Raw genomic sequence first — 8,183 nt, 5'->3', positions numbered from 1 at the left:
GTGTGTGTGTGTGTGTGTGTGTGTGTGTGTGTGTGTGTGATTTTAGTGGTTGGGTAGTTTCCTGTTCCTAAGAATCTCATTTTGGGAGGTAAAGGGGGTGTTACTAAATATTTACTATAACAAAGGGGTCATTGCATCTGTCACAGTTGAGACCCCTGAGTAAGTCCCGCATCAGACAGGAGTGACGGGCACAGAGGCCGGGGGAGCCCCCGCCCCCAGCCTGACTCCTACTCTTTCTGGGCAGAGGAGAACGAACTCCGTGAGAGCCTGCTGCGTGCTGGGCACTGTGCAGGCTGTGTGTGTGTGTGTGTGTGTGTGTGTGCGTGCGCGGGCGGTGGGGGGTGGGGAGGGCAGTGGTGTTATTTGGCCCATTTTTTTATGAGGACTCTGTGCTCAGGAAGTTTGGGTGACCTGCCCAGTAGACGCAGCTGTTAAGGTGTTAGGATCCTGCAGCCACTGAGAAGCCTGCTCTGCCCCCACCATGAAGGAGGGCATCTTCAGCGACTGCTCTGCTCACCAAGCTGCCAGTCAGCACACACTGAGGACATGCATGAGACCCTAGGACACAGCGGTCAGCAGAGTTGATCTACTGTCTTTTTTGAGGGAGCTTGCTTCCTGGTGGAGAAGACAGAGCATAAATAGTTCATTGCAACACAGATGTTGTAATAAGGTGGAGAGGACAAGAGTTGCGTGTCCTGGAGAATATGACCTGGTCTGGGAGTGAGGGCAGGAGGTCTGGGATGGGGAAAGGGAGGAGCTGGGGTGAGGAGGAGGCAGGACGGAGAGAGTTCTATGCCCAAGGAGACAGTGGTAGGTAAGTTGCAAGGAACCCAGTGCATTTAAGAGGAAGGTGGCCAGTGAGTTTGGAGCTCAGAGAGCAGCTCTACACCATGGATGGCTTTTAGCGGAGGAATAACATAACTAGATTTGGTGTTTTGAGATGGTCTGGCTTGATGTAGTGTAAAGAATGGACCAGGGTCCTGCTGGCGTGGCTCAGTGGTTGAGCCTCGACCTATGAACCAGGAGGTCACAGTTCAATTCCTGGTCCAGGCACATGTCCGGGTTGTGGGCTCAGTCCCCAATGGGGGGTGTGCAGGAGGCAGCTGATTGATGATTCTCTCATCATTGATGTTTCTCTCTTTCCCTGTCCCTTCCTCTCTGAAATCAATAAAAATATATTTTTTAAAAAAGGAATGGACCAGGGGGACATAAGTGGCTATAGGGAGACCTGTCCAGAGACTGTCACATTCTGGTGAGAGCGGATGGTGGCCAGGCACGGCTGGGGCAGATGGAGGTGGACGGAAGTGGACGGATCTGGGAGCTGTTTCGAAGGCAGAGTTTATAGGGCAGATCAAGGATGACTCCTAGAATGGTGGCTTCTGCTAAGGAGTGGACAGCAGTGCCAGACCTTGGGATGGGGATGACTCGCCAGGTTTGATGGTGAAGATCATGAGTTTGTGTCTGAACTTGAGGCACTTTTAAGGCAGCCAGTGGAGCTGCAGTGTCTGTCCCTCAGCAAACTTTGGACTAGAGATCAAGTACGGGCCTTCCTTGGGGACCTGGCCAGGGCAGCTAGGATGAGCCTCGGTGGGGGGACTCATCTTCCTCAACAGAAGTTCTCAACCTTAGCTTCCCGTCACACTCATGGGGGGAGTTTAAAAAGTCCCAGCGCCCCAGACCAGTTAAACTGGAATCTCCGGGGGTGGAACCCAGGCATCAGGGTGTTTTTGTTTCTGTTTGTTTAGCTAAACAGAGGGCACCAAGTTGCTGCTTCGTGCTGGTGTGGTCTGACTGGCTCGTGAAAACCAGCTTCTTTTGGGCTTCTCTGTCCCAGGAAAGGTTCTCCCAGTTTCCTTCCATCTTCTTGGGCGGGAGGTGAGGCAGGGGTGAAGGGGGTTGCCCAAGTGCAAGGAATAGAAAAGGAGATCTGGGCCTCTAGCTGTTTCTCTAAAAATGTTTCACCTGGACCCCCCACCCCGCCCCCGCACTTCCAGATATCCTGGGAGGGTCAATCCTGACCCTCTGGCGATTCTTCAGTGCAAACCAGGGGAAGTCTCTTTTTTCCAAGTGCTGGCTTAGGGCTCAGCTTTCTGGGGTCTGAGGAGCCCACTGCAGCCTGTTTGGCGACCAACTTTCTCGTTTTGTTTTCCCATCCTATCCTCTCTCTCCTTGTAGTTTTGTGCTTTAAAAAGACATCCCTTGACTATTGTTTCGGTGAGGTTTAGGGAAGAATCAAAAGCAGCTGGATATGTTTAAGCTTCATCCAGCCAAGAAACGCGGGTGAGCACCTGGAGATACGCAGGACCTGTGTGTAATAGAAAGAGCAGTTGCTAAATAAACGTGCCTTATTTATCCCACACAAGAGCTGGAATTAGCAGCTGGAGACTTTGGTTCCAGGGCTCAGTCGTGCTGGTGGCTGACACTCTACAGTGCCCTTGGCTTTGCCTCCTGGGAAGAATGTCTCCCTCCTCCAGCTTCTGTGGGGGAACAGGCAAGGGAGACGGGGTGGGGAATGGGCGCTGGGTTAGCCACCCAATAATCTTTCTTGGTCACCAAATCACCACCGGCATTGCATGGTTAAAAGCATGACATTTGGAGTTAGGCAAACCTTGGTTCAAATCTCAGATCTGCAGTTTCTTAACTGCTTTGGGCCTCAAATTCCCCATCTGTGAGAAAGGGATAGCAGCAGACCTCACTGAACAGGGGATTGTGATGGGTGAATGAGACAAGGTGTATAACGGTGTGGCCAGGAACTGTCACATAGTAAGAACTAACAAATGCAGGAGCAGATGTACATGTACAGATGTTATGTACAGATGTTAGCCAAGGTAGAGTTGGTGTGCCACGGTCATTTTACCCTCCATCGACCCTCTGCAGTAAATACTGTCAGTCCGTTTCACAGATGAGGAGTCTGAGGCACAGAGAAGTTAAGAAAATTGAGCCTGGATTCAAACCCAGGCAGTGTGATTCTGAGCTCATCCTTATAACTTTACACTAGCTGCCTCCTTGAGATATGGTGGCCATTACTATTATTCAAACATGAAGCATCTGTTTTGTGCCAGGTCCAGTCCTGGGCCTGGGGTGTGGAAGTCATAGGGATGCAGAAGATACAGTCCCTCCTCTCAAGGAGCTCCCAGTCTTGTGGGGACAGAAACATAAACAGACACAACACTAAGCAACGTGAAAACCCGGAACAATTCACCAGCAGAAACTGGTGAATAATACTCATTATTTGTATGCAAAATGAAACCACAACCAGGAGCAAAGCAAGCTGCCCGACTCTGGGTGGTGGCTTGTCCCCCAAGTGTCTCCACGGGTTTTTTTTCTGACTGTTGCTCTTCAGTCCTTTGCTAGCAGACAGCAGCAACAGGCATCCAAGGTTCTAAAAAAAAAAAAAAAAGTGGAGAAAAATAAAAATTATTGCAATTGAGAAATTGTATAAGATTTTGGGTTAAGAATGTAGGAAAAGGAATGGGAGTCAGCACCTCCTCTGCTGGTGACTTGCCAGGGGTAAAGTCTAGCCTCAGTTTGTCCATCTGTCAAATGGAGATTTGTTCTTGCTTTCCTGTATTCACTCAAGAAAATAGAAAAGGGATCCTACCCATCTGCCTTCAGAATTATAAAGATAAACTGTAAGTGGACCAGGGGGATATAGAAAGGGAGGCTCGGCCTCCGCCTTAGAATTATGGCTGGAGTTGGAGGGCAGGAGGAGGCAAAGGGACGAGCATGAGTGTGGGCATGTGATTTGTGTAAGAAGGAGGCCAGCCCTGCTTCCCCACAGGCTCCTCCCACCTGCACAGTGTTGAAAGGGCCTCAGAGTCCCATTTCCCCCAGCATCTCACCCCACTGCACTCTGGTGACAGTCCTCTCAGAGCCAGAACGGCTTGTTCCCAGTATTAATGGCTCAGGGAGGGGGCCTTGGTGGCAGGCAATCCAAGAGAAGGAAATTGGTTTGCAATTATAGCCTTTGTTTTGTCGGTTTTCTTTATCTGCAGGCAAGGAGGAAAGCCTTGTCCCTGTTCCTGGGCCGGATGACACAGGACCTCCTCCCTCCTGTGTTCTGTGGCCCCAGACCACCTGAGGGGGCTTTCTGGTGGAGGCAGGAGTGGGGCTAGGACTGAGCCTCCCCACACTGCTCTGGGCTTTGTTGGAGCCTGACTCATCCCTTCAGATCCTCCCTGGGCCCCCCTAGCTGGCCTGGTTGCACCGCAGTAGAATCCACAGGACCCCCAGTAATGACTCACTCTTAGGAAGAAAATGCTCCCTCAGAAGGGTCTTGGTTCTGCCAGAAGCCACCTGTTACCCAGGAGGTGGTGTGTACCTTACCCTGTAAGAACCACACCCAAGGCCCTCACCCTCTGGGCAGCAGCCAGCTGTCTGGCATCGCAGGCTGGAGAAAGGTGAGGGTCCTGGGGAGAGGTTGCAGCAGGCCAAGCAAAGCCAGGCCCCGGTCCTGGGAGATACTGGGGTCAAGGTCACCAGAACGGGGCATCAGGTCCCCGAGTAAAGACTGCCTAGGGGCTTGCAACCTCTAGTTCTGATTGGTCCTGAGGACCAGGGGTGGGGCTGAGCCTACAGGTGGGAGGGGTAAACTGAAGCCAAACAGCTCCCAGCAGTTGGTCAGGTGGGAGGCAGGAGTCTCAGGCAGTTAGAGCCACTGCACGCAGACGTGGAGCTGAGGGAACCAGAGCAGAAGGCCATCAGATTGCAAGCTGGGGAAGGGGTGCGGATCGGGTGGTCCCAGGCCAAGCTCTTCTTCTTAGTGTCTGCCCACCATGCGCCCCCTTGGGGACCCCAAACCACCCACAGACCGGAAGAGTAGGAAGTAAGAGAAGCAGTTTCACCGGTTCCACAATTTGAGCTCAGTCTGATCCCTTTCCCCACTGGAGCTTTCTGAGCCCAGCTGAGCCAAAAAAGCTTTATGGGTCCGATCCCTACCCATAAAGCCATTCTGCAACTCACCAGGGTGTGATCACAAATGTCCCATTTCATTCTCAGTACAGCCCTGTGGTACAGGCATGACGCCCCCTCTTCTCTGTGTAAGAATAATGAAGCTCTGAGGATTGGGGGCAGGGGGGGGAGGGTGGCTTGCCCAATGTCACAGAGCAGGGATTTCACCTCCCTTCTGCCCACCCCGTCCCCAATGCAGTAAAACCTTGGTCCTCAAAGTGTGGTCCCAGATGAGACTCATCCCTGGGCAGCATCTGGGAGGTGGCTGGCAATGCAGAACACCAGGGCCTTCCCTGGCCCCGAGCCGCTTCAGCCACAGCCCTGGTAATCTGGGAAGGGGCTTTAGAGAAGTCGTTTTCCTCTCCGACTGGGAAAGGGCGGAGCCCCAGAGAAGGACGTGGCATTGCAGATCTCATTATGGGACACTCTGTGGTGACGAGGGAGAGTTTGTCTTCTGCCGTGGCGGTCTGCCCTGCGCTTCTCCAGCAAGCACCCCCACCCCTTTATTCTGCGGCAGCTGGAGGGGGTGGGGTGGCTGTCTCAATGGCTGCCTCCCCAAGACTCCCCATCTTTCCCAGTCCCCTGGCCCCCTGCCTGGTGCGGCTGATTGTCCCATTCAGCACCCTCCCCGCAGTGGCTGACGGGCTTTCAAAACCCCTTTGCTGCCTAATTACCGCTGATGGGGCTGCACGTGCAGGCCTCTGTGAATAAGTGGTTCTGTTATTACTGCTGGCAAGCAGCCTGCCTCTGGTGGGGGCGGGGAGGTTTCCGAGGACAAAGGGTTTTACTTTGAGGAGGGGACCCTTGGGGGCAGCACCGGGCTTTGTTCTGCTCCTGGGCTGGGGCTCTGAGACAAATCTCCAAGGCAGTGAGGCAGCGACAGAGGGAGCTGCAGCTGAGGAGTGGGCCCTCCATGCAGACCCAGAGTTTGTGCCTTGTGCCCGGTGCTCTGTATCCTGGGTCTCACAGGGTGACAGTGACCCTGGTTTCCCAGGACATTCCCAGTTTTATCACGTACCCAGAACCCTCCATCCCCACAAGTCCCAGGCCAATCTCTGGACCCCGCTCGTGGAATTCTCTCAACAGCTGAATTAACCCATTCGACAGATGGGGAAAGGAGAGCTCAGAGGGGTTGAGGATTTTGCCCAGGGTCAAACAGCTGTTAAGCGACAGAAGCTGGATTTGGACCCAGGTCTATCTGGTTCCAAAGTCCGCAGTACAAGTTACCTGCGCAAATGCCAAAGTGCAGGGGAGGGTGGTCTGTGGGCCCCATGGCCCCCACCCCCGGCTGCCCACAGGGTTACCAGGCCCTTCCCTGTGCAAACTGTCTTTCCTGGATCCCAGAACTGGGCCAGGCTCAGGAGGGGTGGTTAGACCCTTAGGAGCAGGTGCTCAGGGGAAGGGGCAGAGCTCGGGCCTTGGAGTCTGAGTGATCTAGGCCTGGACCTGCCACCAAAGAGCAGCACGGGAGGCTCTGGCTCCCTGGTGGGGTGGAGGGGTTGGCTTGGATGTGGGCAGGCGGAGGCCCCTGCAGCGCTGGGTGCCAGCTGAATGCTGCTCATTGCGCGGCTGAGAGCCAGTGTGCCTGGCTTTGCAGCCCCTAGCCAACTGTGACCTTAGGCAAGTTACCCAACTTCTAGGAAGGCGCTTGGTAGAGAGGGGCTAACGATGTGACCTATGTCTTTAAGGTCTTAAAGAGACACTGCATGGAAACCTGTTAGCATGATGCTTGGCAGAAATGATAGCTAGTTGTTGCTATTATTGTTGTTATTATTTTTAGTGATCTCCTCCCTGAGGCTGGGGACTCAAGCTAACCCATCCCACACCCCACGTTGCATGAAGGGTCTGGAGGCCTGGCTAATGCTTGAGCCAATGAGAGCTGAGGGGAGAGACCGACACTACCCCGGGGCCTAAAATAGAGAGAAAGCTGCCTGCAAAGCCAGGCTTGGTAGGACAGTTTTGCCCATACAAGGCCAGAGCTGGTGCCACCGGGCAGCCCCTTGGGGCAGGGAGCTGCAGGGCCAACTGCCTCTGGCCTGCTCTGGGTTCTGCCAGAGCTGCCTGGGCCGCCTCAGGAATGTCACAGGCTCCTTCTTCCTCAGATGGATGGTTCTCCAGGGGCCGAGTCTTATTTAAAATCAGTTTGAGAGAAGCAGCCCGGCTCCAGGCCCCCTCCTGGCCAGAGCCTGGGTGGAAAGAGGCCCCAAGGCCCAAGATTTCCCAGACGCCTCTCTTAGATGTGGAGTTTGGAGCCGCTGCTTCTGGGGAATGTCTGGGCCAAGTGGGGGGCTTCAAAATCCCCCCTAGGAATAGAGTTCCAGGCAGCTTTGCAGTGATGGGCCACCCAGGTCCTCTTGTCTGTCCCAGAATGAAGCTGATTTTGCAAATCAAGTCCCTGTTGCCTCAAGGGACAAGGTCTTGGATTCAGTCCAAGAAAAGGCCCCTAACTGTGACCTTGGGCTGGGTACTCAACTTCTCTGAGCCTCAGGCCCATCCTGTGTAAAATGGGGACAAGCATGCCTTGCTGGTTCGTGGTGGGCATTAAATGAGACAACGGAAGGGTGGGATGACCGCGCCCAGGGCTGGCAAGCAGTAGGTGTTCTGTAGATGCTCATTATTCCTTTGGCCACATGACGGTGTGGGTGGGAGTTTGGATGGTGCCATGAGATCCGTCTTGACTCCTGGAAATGGCACACAGGGTTCAACAATCCCCAGTGGGTCAGGCCTGGAGAGTGGGAAGAGCGTCCTTGCGTGAGCTGGCATCCGCCTGCGCTTGTGTGCACATGTCCAGCCCGGAGCAGGTGTACTGGCTGATCCTCCAGCCCAGTTCCCAGGCTTTACCTACCCCATCAACCTGGACATGCCAATACTTGAGTGCCCACAGGGCGTCTCCCAAACGCTTCTCACACCCCAGGAGGTGTGAGGGACTCTGGCAGCTCACAGAGCACACACCCTAGTTACTCTGAACAGACAGGTCACCGGCACCAGCCCTCATCTCTCTCCTCCCTCTGTCCTTCCTGGCCACCAAGGTCTTCTTTCTTATTAAGTGAGACCAGAGCTGCCTACTCCAAACAACTGGCTGGTGATGGAAGAACTAGACCAAGGGGACCCATATATGAATGGAAGACAACAAAACATCCTCGGGTTCATTCATTCAACAGATATTTACTGAGCACTTAATATGTGCAGGCGCTGCTTCGGGTGCTGGAGATGCAGGGATGAATGTCCCTGAA

Source organism: Plecotus auritus (genome assembly GCF_963455305.1).
Source record: "Plecotus auritus genome assembly, chromosome: 9".
Lineage (NCBI taxonomy): Eukaryota > Metazoa > Chordata > Mammalia > Chiroptera > Vespertilionidae > Plecotus > Plecotus auritus.
Note: the sequence above shows the minus strand (reverse complement) of the source record.